This window comes from Chelonia mydas, chromosome 7 (genome assembly GCF_015237465.2).
Source record: "Chelonia mydas isolate rCheMyd1 chromosome 7, rCheMyd1.pri.v2, whole genome shotgun sequence".
NCBI classification, from domain to species: Eukaryota; Metazoa; Chordata; order Testudines; family Cheloniidae; genus Chelonia; species Chelonia mydas.
Window position 1 is genome coordinate 101841089 of NC_057853.1, and position 16278 is coordinate 101857366.

The window sequence follows — 16278 nt, forward strand, 5'->3', positions numbered from 1 at the left end:
TAGAGCCACACAATGTCATTATTAGAGAGCTGAACCATACTTTAAGGCGGCCAGAAAGAAGGATTAGGAAGAATAACAGAACATTCAAAGACTTAAGAATAAGATTTTCAGAAGAGCTAAGTATTGGCCTAACCCTCTTCCATTAAAGTCAAAGGGTGTAGAACAAGGCCACTTGCCATTCTTTTGCCAATCTGTGGCAGAAGTGGGCTGAAACCTCTAAGGTGTTGTGTTATGTTTTGGAAACAGAGTGTTCCACAGTCACAATGACATCACAAAGAAGTTGGCTTGATTTAAGTACAAACCAAGCTCCATCATCTCCAGCTGGTGCTGCACAGTCAGCTTTCCCCAAGAGCTGGGCTCACACTTTCCCATCATCTTCAGGGCACTCAAAGGCAGTCCAAGCTAGCATATAGCCACTTCAGGGTAGCCCCTACTGGGGAAAGTAGGGACCAACTGAAAGACAACTATACACTGAGTTTCTCTGGCTTGGTAGAGATGTTGGAAATATAGAATCAGGTGCTAATAATCCTAAAATTAGATATTTACCATAACTTATCCGGGGAAATCACAATTTGTGCATTTATCTGCAAGCTGTTACTGTATATTTATTTTCAGTAGATGGAGTTTTTGTCTTTACTAGGAGCCCGTGTGGTAAGGAATTCCAAACCAGGCATTTGTAGCAAGCCCCTGAATTGAGCGATTGCTATATGTTAATTCTCTGCTATTAACTGAGGGCGGGTGTTTAGATTTTAACCCAATTAACAATTTGGAAGGATGGTAGACACCTGGGAACTTTAGGTTCCCGCAGACTCTTGTGAGACAGAGTACTAAGCTTACTAAAAGGAGTTTGGGCTGGAAGTGAAAGTGTTTCTGGTTCAGTCCTGATGGTGAGTTGGTTGGTTCTGGTGTGCTTCAGGGTGTATAGGAGCTCTCTCAGAGAAAGAGGACTTTTTTATTATCATTTGGCTGGAATAAAGGGCATTGAGAAAGGGGAGGGAATACATGAATAATGCCACAGTTATTAACAGTAGCCTGTGAACTCTGCTAATACCTACTTCCTGAGGCTGCTTGAAAGTGAGACACTTTCCTTCATTGTGGTTAAGATATCTCTGCTGCTTTCCTGGTGTCAAAATTAACATAATGTTTTTTGTTGCACTCTTATCACAACTGGCAAGTGACTAGTAGTAAAAGGGATATTGTCTAATCACAATAATTACCTGTGGTAAGAAGCAGAGTTAAAAGCTTATGATGCTACTGTACATTATATTTTCCTGTAAATTTGATCCTTCCTTCCAGCTCCTGATCCCTTTTTGTTTGTTTGTTTGTTTGTTTATTTTAAAGTTGAATTTAAGTTCTCAGCAGTAAATATTGCCTTGTTAAAGGTTTTTGGTTGGTTGGTTTGTTTTCCAGAGGGAATAGGTTCTTTCAGGTTGTCTCGGTGCCCCCTTCACTGAACAACAGGTTGGTGCCTTCATGTTCTGCCAAAAAAAAAAAAGGGTTGCCTTATGTGCCTTGTAGTATTTGGTGTTTTCTGAAAGTCCTAGCTCCTGGATTCATGCTATTTGAGAATATCAGCTTTCATTTTAAATAAGTGCCCAATCCTCATGGTTGTGGGGGAAAAGCTTGAAAATGTTTCCTGAATGTGCTCCAAAGGTTCAAAGACTAGAAAGGAAAACCAACCCCAAATATATAAATTGTATTTTTTTAATTGTCCCATAATTTGTGGGGTTTTGAATTATGAGTCTTCAATGCTTGAGGCTGGCAATACTGAGACTATTTTAGTGCATCTCCAATAGATAGTGGCTCAGACATATTCTGCTCTGTGTGCATAACATATACTTTTTTGGCCCTGAGGAGGGAAAACAAGAGATTAAGTCCCTCACACAGAATTATTTCTGGTTTGGCGGTTCCTGTTCTGATGTTGGTTGCCAGGAATTAGTCATAGTTCTTTAGTGCCAGAGTATGCTTGCTTCTCAACATGCTGAGTTTACCAAGTCACTGGATTAATTAACAGAGACCACCTCCTCTATGGCTGCCTGCACCAGCACTGAAATATGAAGTTGCTTTTAGCATAGCTAGCGTCAGCTGTCATACTAAATATCTACCTTAGCACAGATCTACAGTGGCTGCAATGGAATAGACCATAGGTCCATTCTATTCATATCTTGCTTCTGGCAGAGGCTAATATTTGATGCTTCAGAGTAAGGGAAAACAAAACCCAAACAAACTATAATGTTCAGACTATTCAGCAGCTCTGTGCATGGCTGTGGGGAAAAATTCTTTTCTGAGACCTATAGGCAATCCTCTTACAGTCCAGAACATGAGATCTGATGCTTATTATTTGCTTGAATAACCACAAGTGTTATAAATGGTCAAAATTCCTCAAACACCATTATTTGGGTCTCTGACCTGTGATGGGAGGGCCGTATGAAGGGGCAGCCTGCCTGTTTGGGAAACAAGATGCCAAGATATTATGCTATAAGAGGCATAGCAGGGCCATGAGTTTATGGTCTCGTATTTAGGGATCTACTTCAGCAGAGTGTGCTACCTTAACTTTCTGTTCAGTGTATGTTGTGGTCCTGCTCTGTGTCTGATCCACTCCGGATATGAATTTGTTACAGAGCCTGGCTCTTTTAGTCGAGCTGCAGAAACTGATGCTTCTGGCTCTGGAGGTCCCTGGTTCAATCCCTGCTGTTGGCCAAGATGGTGGAAAAACACACTATAACTTAAGAGAGTGATTTTATTCTCCAGTTTGCAGAAGTGACAACTGCAATTAATTGACAGCCTAACTAACTCATATGATTAACTCAAAAATATTAATCATGATTAATTGTGGTTTTAATTGCACTGTTAAACAATAGAATACCAATTGAAATTAAATATTTTGAATGTTTTTCTACATTTTCATATATTGTATTCTGTTTTAATTGAAATCAAAGTGTATATTTTGATAAATATTTGCGCTGTAAAAATGATAAAAGAAATAGTATTTTTCAATTCACCTCATACAAGTATTGTAGTGCAATCTTTGTTATGAAAGCGCAACTTACAAATGTAGATTTGTTTGAGTGCAGTTATGTAACAAAAAAATAAAAACTGTTTTTTTAAAAAAAAAACAAAACCTTCAGAGCCTACAAGTCCACTCAGTCCTACTTCTTGTTCAGCCAATTGCTAAGACAAACAAGTTTGTTAACATTTACAGGAAATAATGCTGCCCTCTTCTTATTTATAATATCACCAGAAAGTGAGAACAGGCATTTGTATGACACTTTTGTAGATGGCATTGCAAGGTGCCAGATATGCTAAACATGTGTATGCCCCTTCATGCTTCGGCCACCATTCCAATGAACATGCTTTCATGTTGATGACGCTCATTAAAAAGTGTTAATTTAATTTGGGACTGAACTCCTTGGGGGAGAATTGTATGTCCCCTGCTCTGTTTTACCTGCATTCTGTCATATATTTCATGTTATAGCAGTCTCAGATGATGACCCAGCACATGTTCTTCATTTTAAGAACACTTTCACTGCAGATCTGACATAACGCAAAGAAGGTACCAATGTGAGATTTCTAAAGATAGCTACCGTACTCAAACTAATATTTAAGAATCTGAAGTGCCTTCCAAAATCTGAGAGGGATGAGGTGTGGAGCATGTTTTCAGAAGTCTTAAAAGAGCAACACTCCGATGTGGAAACTACAGAACTCAAACCACCGAAAAAGAAAATCAACCTTCTGCTGGTGGCATCTGATGCAGATGATGAAAATGAACATGCGTCGGTCCGTACTGCTTGCATTATCGAGCAGAACCTGTCATCAGCATGGACGCATGCTCCCTGGAATGGTGGTTGAAGCATGAAGAGACATATGAATTTTAGCGCATCTGGCACATAAATATCTTCTGACGTTGGCTACAACAGTGCCATGCGAATGCCTGTTCTCTCTTTCAGGTGACATTGTATACAAGAAGCAGTCAGCATTATCTCCTGCAAATGTAAGCAAACTTGTTTGTCTGAGCGATTGGCTGACCAAGAAATAGGACTGAGTGGACTTGCAGGCTCTAAAATTTTACATAGTTTTGTTTTTGAGTGCAGTTTTTTGTACACCATTCTAAATTTGTAAATCCAACTTTCATGAGAAAGAGATTGCCCTACAGCACTTGTACTAAGTGAATTGAAAAATACTATTTTGGATTTTTACAATGCAAATAGTTGTAATAAAAATATAAAATGAGCACTGTACACTTTGTATTCTGTGTTGTAACTGAAATCAATATATTTGAAAATGTAGAAAATGCTCCAAAACTATTTAAATGGTATTCTATTGTTTACCAGAGCAACTTCTCGCAACTTTTTTTTTTTTTAAGTCGCTTGAAAGCCCTAGTGCTAAGTAGAACTAAATACTAGGCTTCATTTTAGAGATGTCAGGAACCCTGCCTTTACATGCCCTTGGTTATTTATAGCGGTTGCATTTTTTTTTTTTTTTCAGTTAACATAACTCACTTGGATGACGCTATTCCTACTAGTATAACTTGACAGGTCTGTTTCCATTTGCACTGGCCCGCTAGAGGAAGCTTCACCAATACCACAGAGGGACAACACAAAATTCTCAGTACCACTTATGCCTCTGTAAATGTGTGGCCTTCTCCTGGTCACCACCACCCACCTTGTGGCTTCAGGGAAACCCTCTAAGTGACCCCCTTCACCTCAGTTTCCCTCAATTCTTCAAATAAGCTCAGTACAGCTTTCAAAGTATAGAAATAAACTTACCCCAGAAAAAGGGCTATTACCCAAAGTCCTACTACCATAAACCAGAATCCAGCCCAGTCCAAACCATACATTTGTCCCATCCAGTGCCTCTCCCCACACCTGACTCCACCCCACCTTCCTTAGCTAGGGTTGTTTCTCTGCCCTGTCGGCTCACCAGGTATGGCTCCAGCTTTTGTCTGGCAATATCAGTGAGCTTACCTTTCCATTGTTCTTCAGTCCTTTCCAGACATAGCTGTCTGGCCTGGTGAAATTTGCAGTGATACCTGACTACCTATTTTCATCAGTCTGATCTGGCTCCGCTGCTCAGCTACGGAACTCTCACTGCTCCCTCCTTCAGGGGTATTCCCTCTGTGAAACTCCCAGCCCAGCTCTTCCTTACAGTGCTTCATCATTTTCAGGACTCTAGAATGTCTCCTGTTCTAAACTCTCACTCTAAGGGTTCTGAACTTCCCTCTTAAGAGATGCTGTCATTTGTAACTCCCTGGGGCAGCCACCCACTTCTCATTACACCAGACTAGGATGCAGATGGACTGGAAAAAGACCACTGACCCCAATTTTATTTAAGGGGCCAGCTACCCTGTTACAGTCCCATAGCAATCACCCGAAACAAAGTTGTGATTTTTCCCCCTTCCCCCAAATAGCTAGAATGTTCATTGAAGTTTTACAAGAAAAGCAATTAGTTAAACAACCCAAGTTGTAATGTGATTGAAAAGAGACTCCAGAAACCTACATAGCCATTGTTATGAAAAAATATTTTGAAGTGTCGCTAAAGGAGGTGAGAAATGAAACAGTGAATCCTGGCCTAACCAAACAATGGCCAATCTGTGAGAGAGAGAGACTTCAAAAGCAATTTGTTTCCACTTCAAAAATGACAATAGCATAGCAGTTGGTAAGGTTGAACTGGGTCTACATCACTGATAGATGATGAGTCATACTAGGAAGTATGTAATTTGGAAAAAAACTGGCTCTCAGCTTTGTGAGGAAGCAAAGTTCATGGCCCAGATTCTGATCTTAATTATACTGGAATAAACTTTACTGAAGGTATCTATACCAGTCTGAGTTCAGAATCTGTCCTAATGTTTCCACCAGAAAAGCTGGAAGAGATTTCTCTGTTCCACTTTGTCTTATCTTCTTAGGTTATTAGAACTTCAAGTTCTGAACTGTCACATACAATGCCGTATTCATTCTTTCACCTGAAACAATCAACACTTAATAATCAGTTGCCTTCTAAACTGGAAACTTAATTACTACCATTAAGCAACAATTTCCCACCACCTTATCCTTCTGTAACACAATACATATACTAAACTCCTTGTTAGATGTAGGAATGAAGTAGAAAATATATTCTTTGAAGACACAGGCAGGTATTTTAGATCAATTTATCTATCCAACATCCTGTAATACTGCATTTTGGTACCAGCCCTCTCCTCTCTCTAAATAAATTCAAGGCAATATGTGCACAAAACCAAACCAAACACCATTTCACAAGACAGAACTGTATGCTTGAAGTCGCAGAGGATGGAAAATAAAATGTTATATCTAATAGAGAAGACTGGAGAACAACAATGGATTTTTGTATAGTCTTAAAGTAAAAATCTCACTTGACAGCCATTGGAAGCAGGGAGGGAGAGGGACCAGTCCTTAGGCAAAAGCCTCATTGAAGTCAATGGGAATTTTGTCTTACTGTACATTGTGTCTGCTTACTCCATATGTTGGATTTTGGTCTTCTGCCTAAACGGGGAAAGAAAATGAAACAACGAATTTGAAAATATTGGGAGGGAAAGCACCAAGGAAAGACATCACAGAGGACTAATGAACAGTGAAGGTTAATTCAATGGTGGAAGAAATACCTATAATTTTTTCTTAATTTTAAAGCAATACCTTTCAAACCAAGAGAGCCAGATCTACAGACCCATGTTCAGTACGAATGTGTAAGTTAAAGAATTCTAGGTAATTCTCTATTAAACTTCAGTATTATCAGATGCTAACAATCAGCAACTACTGTGGTCAATTTTCCCCAGTACAGCTTATTGCCTCTACTTTCACAATACATACATTTCCTAAATTGCAGCAATTAAAACCTATGCTTGTTCAAGCCCCTTTAATGTGAGCAGCTAAATGTTTATCTTGAATCCAGTTACATATAATATATCCCACTTGCAAACAAAGGTGATTTAGATGAAGATTAACAACATTTTCCTACTGGAAGGAGTTTGGCCCTGGAAGCTGTCTTCAGTCTCGAACTATGTTACTCTTGGGGGTTTCCATGAGTGGATGTGACATTCCCTACTTGCCCTCCATAGAGAGGGTGAAATACTGACTCTGCTGAAGTCAATGGGCATTTTACCATTGACTTCAATGTGGCCAGGAATTTGCACAGTCTTTTATTGCCATGGAAAAATGTTTGTCTATAATGTTTAGGCCTTTAACAACTGTCTGAGTCATCTTATATATAAATTAGTGAAGCTTCCAAAATGGCGAAGCTACGTTAGCTGGCAACATTTAGTTTCAATTTGAAGGGACAAATTTTGCACCCTCAGATGTGTGCAACTTCCACAGTCTGTAATGGATTTGCAGAAAGAATGTGGCCCATCGAACTGTGTTTCAGGACAGATCAGGAACACTGTGTCACAGGAGACTATTTCAAAAATGCAGATCACGTAGTCTGTTTCTCAAAAGTAATATGTCAGTACCATGTTATGCTGTCTGTACACACACTTAAACTTTTCAAATGGTTAAGGCTAGAAGTGACCATTAGATCATCCTGTATACAGGTCCTCCTGTACAACACAGGCCTTAGAATTTCACCCACTCACCCCTGTATCGAGCCCAGTAACTTGTCTTCTCCATTTAAAGGGAAGAGTATGAATTGCACTTTATTCAAATCCTCTTTGTTCTTATATAGGAGGAGCATATAATCAGTTATATTATTCTAGAACTGCTAGCCACTTTTCCTACAGCATCAAAAGCCTGGCTTGAGGGCTGGATATCAACCAACCAAGGGAATAGGCTCATTTTGGTGGTGGTTTATTTTTTAATTTTTTTTCCTGCTACTTTTAAGCTTTTTAAAAAAAAACAAAAAAAAAACCCCACACACAATTGGAGGAGCTATTTTTCTGCTTTGTGCACTCTTGCTTTAAATCAGCTATAAATGTTCCCTTTACTAAGAGTGCTTAAAAAAAAAAAAAAAAAAGCCTTGATTGTCAAAAGATATTCAGAAGGAATATGCATTAAAATAATGGTAAAATCTGCAGAGCAGAAAGAATAAACATAAGAGCGAATACAGATGAAGTGCAACTGTTGATAGAGGAGTTCAGTCATCAGAGCTAGCAAATTAATCTGCACATAATGAGGACTATGTTCAACTTGCCTGTGGAAGAAAACTTCCATTAACAACAAGGAAACATTGTTGGAAAAATACAGAAAACCATATCCACTTGAGGCACTTGATCATGTTACACTTGAAAATCCAAAGGAGAACCATGTATCCTGGAGAGCAATCTTGTATTCAGCCTAAAGAAGATCTGTGTTAGATACCGGCTAGGCATTTCTTCTGACCACCTTCTTAATGGAAAAAAAAAATACAAAAATAAATTCCAAATGAAAAGTTCCTGGTTGCTCAGTTGTTGGAGTGACCTCTCCAGACACTCTTATACATTTTCAACCTCTGTGTCTATGGTTTGAAATATGAATTACAAAAAAAGAACTGGGGGGAGGGGAAGGCAGAAGAATGTGTGTCATTTCTTTTGGTATTTTGTTTCTGACTCTAGCCTTTGATCTCTGCGGCAGTGTAGTTCAGACAATCTGTAGGAATATTGCTAAATCAAATTACTTTGTTATATTTTACTACAGTCATTTGTCAGCATATACCAAATTTTTTTTAGTTTTTCTCTCTTGATCTTTATCAGAGATTGCTGCTTTCTCTTTGATGTCTTCTTTCTTATTTGACATTTAGGTCTGGTTTCCCATTTAATTATCTAACTCTCTATTGCTATTTTAGTTTAAAAGTTCACTGCAATATTTTACTCCTTCTATTTCTCAATTCATCACTCTGCTCCAGCTGATTCACCAGAAACTGACTGGGATAACTACTGGGCTAGAGAGTTTTATACATAAATTCTCTGGGGAACTGATTGGAGCTTAGACTCTTTAATCAGTAAATATGAACTGGAAATATAGGCTCTAATTTTGTGGTTCTTAACAGATCGAAGTTCCGATTTACTACAATGGGAGCTTTGTTTGATCAAGGACTGCAGAATTTAGCTCATCTAGCATAAACTTGCCTTTAAAATAGCAACTATGTAGTAAAAGAACATCTATTAAAATATGAACATAAAATGTTCTGTCACTTAATGTAGATTCAGTTACATGCAGAAAACTACATTCTAAAAATGATATGGCTGATATTTAAACATGGAAATATAAAGTTGTTTCCCACAACATTTTTAACTTAGCCCCTTGTGCATGGGTAGTGTTGTTAGGTATTAAAGCCAACACTGTATACTATAAACAAAGTAACCATGTGTTTGTTGCACAAGCTTTAATTTTGGATGTCATGGTTTACATTTTTTCTGATTATCAATGCATATAAATATCCGTTAAGTTAATATGTTAAGACAGAAGAAACGTCATTATGTGTATAACTTAGGTATATAATGTCAAATAAGCTGATACATCATGTAGTAAGTAGTAGTCGGTTTTGTTTCCTTTTTGAAACAAGTCAATCTGCCACTTCTTTTGGTCTCTACATGGTTCTTATCAGCTTAGTATGCGTGTCTCACAGATATTAACAGATTTATCCACGCTATATGCCTGTGAGCTAGAGAAATCTTCATCCTCATTTTAAAAGAGGGTATACAAAGTCACACAGAGAGAAAGAGATTTGCCCAAGGCCACACAAGAAGTCAGACAGAAGCAAGAATTGAACTCGGATCTACTGCATCCCACCCAGTCCAATACCTTAACTGCAACACATTTCCCCACGAATAAAGGTAGCCATTTGTCCAGAATAAAGGCCTTGTGTTGATTAGCATGACCAGATTTTTTTTCATCAGGATTTAATCAGTTCTTGCTTAGGGTGATCCATTTAACTTAGGTGGGAAGTTGTTCAGTATTTTCATGAATTAATATGTATATTTTAGCTAGTACATACAGAGATCTTATGCATCTCTTTTGGAATCTTCTTTACACTGTATTTTCCGGTGTTTTGCACATTAACTCCAACCAGAATTTTGTACTAAGATGATTCTCTTTATTGAATCTATCTTTCTGAGGAAATAAAAAAGGGAATTCAGATGTTCTAGTATGTGTTGTTTGACTTAAGTGATCAATAATGTTGATAATATACAAAATCAGCATTTTGAGGGACTGTGCAAATGCCTCTAGATACCAGAATCAGTGTATGCACAAGGAATTGCCTCAAAGCATCTGCACACATCTCAGGATATCTGTCAGATCTGATATCTCAATATAATTCCTCTAAGCTGTGGAATGCCAGGTGCATCAAAGAGAGGTTACGTGTGATTGGACTTTTTTTTAAGCTGACTGTCCTTTACTTGAATGTGTAATTGCTGAAATAAATGCAAATCTCTGTTTCAATGTGTGATGTTCCAGATAAGATATGATTGTGTGTAAAACCAGAATAGTGCAACTCAGCACATTAAAAAAGCACACATGCGTGAAAAGCACCTTTCTTCTTCCTATAATTCAGAAATGGCTTAAGAGGAATTTTATCAATTTTCCTAAAAGTTCATTTCTTCCTTAGGACAGACCTTTTTAGCAGAAATTTCTCATGAAAGTTTCAAGCACCTGGAAAATAGAACGTTATCATCAAAGTGCGTTTTCAAACATGAATAGCATAGCTAACAGATTGTATGACACTAATTCTAAGAACGTGTATATAAAGCACTGAGATAACAGATTGTGCCATAATACTGCCCTGAGCTCAAATCTAACTAATAGTCTCATTCCAGCGCTAATCATCTTTTATTCATAGCATCAGTGGATAGGGGAAGAGACTGGCAGTGGGGATACCTAGTTTCTAATTTTGGGTCTGCTAGTTACGTGCTGTGTGATGGTCAAGTTAGGCAAACTGAGGCACACAGAGGCTATCTACTTTTATAAAGTGTGTGGACATTTACAGATTCAGTGTTTATATAATTATTAAAAACACAATTTCAATGAGCCATGTACACTTCCAGGATTAGTCCTTGAAAATGAACTACATTTGTCCTATAGTAATAGAAGGAATGTGTTGCAATGGGCTTCCTCATCCCACTGTAGCATTTGCAGGTGGGTGTGGATTGAGAGACAGCATGGAAATCAATACAAACCGTGCTACTGGTGTGTTGTGCTGCCTGTTGCCAGCTCTAGAGGAGGCAGGTGCTACTGTGTAAGGGCTCTGTCTGCGTTAATGTTTGTCTAAATATCCCTCGTTCCTGCAAAATACCCCAATGATACACTCTCAATGTGTGCTGCAAAGCGTTCTGGCTTTTTTTTTTTTTTAAAGCAATAGTATAGGAAAAACACATATCTGTAAATACTCAAGTATATACCCACATATACTGAGGTTCATAAACTGTTTGCAACATTTTACAGCTATGGTCTTAGTCTGGGAATAATTTTAATTACAAAGGGCTTGAAGGCTGCATGTTGATACCCACATAGAAGAGGCCCTTTGTGTGGATCTGCTCTCTTCCTTTCCCCTGTGATCTTTTACTCAGTCCATATCCTTGTAGGTACTTCTCTGCGAGGGTCCAAGTGGCTGGAGCTCTGTGGACTCTAGAATGAAGGAAGGTGATAGGGGTCGGAGAAGGAGTACTCGTGTCTTCTGCATTGGCCTCTGCTCTCAAGCATCTACGCAGAAAGCAGGATGGGAAGTAACAGAACTCAGTATTGGCTGCCTCTGGGTCCCCGCCATCACCACTCTGTCCAGTTGTGGGGGACCCAGCAAAAGGCAGAGCAGCTGCCAGAATGGCAGGAAGGCCACCAGAGCAGCAGATGAGCCTAAAAGATGGCTCCTGACTCAGTGCAGAATGTGTGTTTTTTTCCCCCATGGATCTTTGAAATGAGGTTGGGCCCAAGCCATAGTTCCATAACCTCTTTCCACAGTGCAAGAAGAATCTCGGCTGTTCTCCTCATTCTCACCTCTCCAGTGATCTTTATTCACAGAGGGAGCCAAATCAGGCAAAATTCAGTTTGTGCATGAGTGTTAGAAACTCAGCTGGCTCCAAGTGCGCCCACCTACCAGCCCAATGAGCTTGGCTGGGCTCAATAAACTCTCACTGTGTGATTGTGCTCCCTGACTGGACCCAGCTGCTCCCCATTTAGGCTTGGTAGCAACAGCAGCACACTGGCTGCTCAGTGTGTTCTGTGCCTGCTGCTACACAAGACCTGCTTCCTGTATTGCCCATTGTTCCAAGCTCCTGTATCAGCCCTAGTCCCAACCTTCCTCAGAACTCCTGGCTTTGACCAGTGGCTTGTCTCCTGACCATGACTTTTTGGTTCTGCTCCAACCATTAGGCAAGACTCCTGTTCAGGCCACTAGGTCACATTGCCTACTGCCAGTGTCTTACAACAAGCTATGATGGTTGATGGCAGGGGTGTGGTAAGCAGGATGGGAAGTAACAGAACAGTAGAGTGCTGTTGGGAGTTGGTGATTCTTTAATATTCAAGAGAGATGGCTGAGTAGTGGGAGCAATTTCTCCAGCAGTAATGGCTAATAACCTGGGATATCTTCACATAAGGAAGGAAGGGAGCTTCATCAATACTGAATCATTGGACTGAGACTGGACAAACCTCTGTACAATGTACTGTAGGGAGGCTCTTATGCTGGCTAGAGGAGGATGAGATGGCCTATGGCAATCTTGTCCTTGATTTTGTCCTCATCATCATCCCCCTGTAACTTTTTTGCATGTACAAAATGATATATTCCTAAGGAACAATGGCACATTGATGATGAAGGAAATTAAATAGCATCTTAGGACCTCATGGTGCAGGATACTTCTACCACAAGAACCTCAAGTGAAGGAGCTGATTTCTTTTTGTACTTTAGGCCAAATTATGTCCCTCTCCCTTTCCTTGTCTCACCTCCCAGCCCCAGCTCCTTTGTTGACAAAGCCCTGGTGGGGCAGGGAGGAGGAGGAGGAGGAATACAGTGATTTGGCACTAAATGCCTCTACAACAGTTTCACGTCCCCGGTACAGGCTATGGACTGCTGTAGCATATGAGGCCTGGGAGTACACCTTACAAAGGGAGTTCAAACTCCTGGTTCTGTGTTGTGGCATATCTCCTGGCTCACCATGCCATCACCTGCTGTCCCTCCATTCTATTCTGCTATGGACAGAGATATTAGGTCTCTCAGTCATCTCTGTGGCCAACACTTTGCTACAACAGAGCCAAAGTGGTTCCACTGTACTCCACACCTTGCATGCCCATAGGGACTATGCATTTGACCCTTAACCATGGAAGACGGTGTTTAATATCTTTCAGCATTTCCTTTGAATGTGACTAGAGGAAATAAAATTGCTAAGGCATTAGGAACTTTACAAAACCTGGCAGAGCAGCAGGGTGCATAATAATAGAAAGACAAAGGAACTTAATCGGTGATATACAGGATGGGGATGGAGGAGGGGAGGAAGCATGATGTAGTTATAATGAGAAACCGCAAGATTGACATGAAAAAGATGGGACAGGCAGCAGAGTATAAATAGTAGCTGCAGCTTATTTGTAACTTTCATTTTTAGGTGGGGATGATTGACACATGGATGGGCAGGATGAAGGTAACCTCCCTGATCTTTAACTTGCAGGTCACATGCAGAAAACTTTGAGAAAATACTCCAACATGTAGATGTCAAATTGAGTGACAGCCTCGTGTGAGGTGAATTGCATTTACTGGCTTTTTTACATGCATCGCTTCACAGAAATGATGGCTGCCATTTGAACAAAAAGACATCCTTCCCGACCAGGGTCAAGAAACTGACAGTGCCCACCCATTAATAGAAAACACTGTCATTTAAAATAAAATGCTGTGTGGAAAACTTCAGAAATCTATTAGCCAACACAGAGGATAGTATCAGTTTCTGCACATGAATTACCGTATACCATTCCAGTGATAATGTACAGCACAGCGTGTGGTACAATTTTCATCTGTAACAATATATATAGAATGCCATATGGCTGACAGCATGTACTACACATGTCAGGCTGTTCTATTTTCTAGCTATCTACATTTTATTTGCTTCTGTCTAATTATCTTATTTTGCTGGAGGGGCGGGAGAGAGAGTCAGAAAAGCCCATAAGAAAGATCAAAGGCAACTAATTGTGTGAATGATTTAATTCAAGTTTCAAAATATTTTTGTAATTTTTTTAAAAAGAGGCAAACTTAAATTCGTTGCTAGAAATGCCAATCTATGAGTGCCTCTTCCTGAGATCTCAATAATACTGTGCCCTTTGTTGTCCATTTATGTTTCACTCCCAGCATTACTTTTCTAGCTACTAAAGTGCTCATACAGCATGTTCTTCAGTCATTTTTTTTAAAGTGGTATCTGTAATGATTTTTTCCCCAGCAGAAGAAAAATTGTCCTACAAGGAGCAATATAAAATGGGACCCCAAAATCTGAGTGTGTCTGAAACTCTTTGGGTTGGGGTTAGATTTTGAGCCCTGAATCCAAACTTAACTGAGGGATTAGACCAAAAGTCCTAGGATCCATTCTTGTTCAGATCTCTACTAGTTCTGAATTGAGCAGTCACTCCTACTCTACTCTGAACTCGAGCGATTTGCCCAGATTCTCTCCTTGTCATGACAGCCTTGGGCAGAGCTAGGAGTACTATGAAGACGTGTCTCTACTATTATAAAGAGTAGAAGATGGTAGATCCCACCTGTTCTCCAATGGGAATGGGACATAAAGACTGCCACTTCCCCACTGCCTGATGGAAGAAGCTAAAGAAACCCCAGTATGAGAGACACAGTGGGCCTACCATCCACTTCAGAAGATGCTGGGTGGGGGGAGGGGGAGATGGAGGGTTAGGGTTAGGAGGCCATCTGTTAAGAAGATGTAAGAAGAGTCTCTGTGTAAGAAGAGACGGTTGCATGGTCTGATAAGGCTACCACCATAGCTTTTGGTACTCTACAGGTAAATGTCCAGGCCTTTGGAAACACTGAACTCTTGAGGTTCTCCTATTATTAGGTGTGGTTTTCCTTCCCCAATATCTCCCAGCAGAAATACTGCGAGTTTGGTATGATTTTTTTAAAAAAATTATTACTGTTATTTATTCCTTGATATAGTCCTAGGAGGAGGACAGGTATTACTTAATGGACAACCAGGGGTGGAAGGAGGGAGAAGGAATGAGTTTGTAAGTCACATGTGAGCAGTAACCTGTCAAGTAGTAAACACTTACAGGGTGTGCTGCATGAGTGTTGAGGATACCACAGATCTACTTAGAAGCTGGAATGTTGTCTGTCACAGAGAGCAGCTATAATCTTCAGGTTTTGCACTTGTGTAGAGCTATAAAACAAAACAGTTAATTACATAGTTTAAAATGATTATTTGGGCCAATAAGCTTAAAATAGTGACATTTTTGGATCATTAATTCTTGCTAGCTGCTGTTTTTTAAATGAAACTCGACACCATAGTGAAAAGTCAATGTAGTTTTGAAACAAATTATCAAAGTGGTCAGGAAAAACAAATGCACACAAATAATTGGCTTTGTATACTGTTTTTTGGGTGGCAGATGCTCAATAATACTAGTCTGTGAGTTTAATATAGTCATGTTATGTGTAAAAAGTGAACTCCTTTTTTAATCCATGTGGTGTAGTCTTTCAAGCAGGTAAATGTATATAATCCATTAAGATGATATTTAATGCTACCTTTCTAAAATACCCCAGATCTGCATGATGATTGGAATATTCCACAAGGGGGCATTAGTAAGATAGTTGTCCTCACTGCTTACAAAGGCAAAATGGTATTTATAGTAGAAAGCTCACTGAAAATTCAAAAGGCAGACAAAATTAACAGTACTCTGCTCTGTGGTATGAGACTCTGTTGCCATATTTTCTCCTAAACCTAATTAAATGTAACTGTCCATTTAGGATAAGAACTGCTGGCAACATTTTCTAAAAGTTGTCCTTATTCAGTAACTTATCACTTAATACCGTACCAGTTAGTGCCATTTCTACTGACTCCTAGCATGACTGCTACTGTAATTCATCCTCCCAGTAATGTTTGTTCTTACTTTCTGTTGTGTTGAGCTTTGTGTCAGCTCCAAATACACAACCGTTCATTAACACGAGTTTCTCTTATGTGGAAGAAGTATATTCCACACACTCGTTTGGTGTGAAACCAGTTTCTGCAAATGGTATATAACTTCTCTCTTTCCTGGCCTTTCAGTGAAGAGATTGCCTTTCTGCAGCTGTAAACACCTCTGGTGTGAAATTTTAATCTAGTGCAGCAAGGCAGAACCAGAAAATGTCTAACATGACAAATATGAATACTTCCTACAACGGACAGTCAAA

The 16278-nt window shown here is 39.5% G+C and overlaps 1 long non-coding RNA gene across 1 annotated transcript; it reads left to right on the forward strand.

Annotated features, from left to right (window-relative positions):
• The first annotated feature begins 805 nt into the window (after window positions 1-805).
• LOC122466700 lies at window positions 806-14134 on the forward strand. Its single transcript, XR_006292426.1, has 2 exons — window positions 806-887; window positions 11504-14134. It is a non-coding gene; the product is annotated as an uncharacterized LOC122466700 (long non-coding RNA).
• The last annotated feature ends 2144 nt before the right edge of the window (window positions 14135-16278 follow it).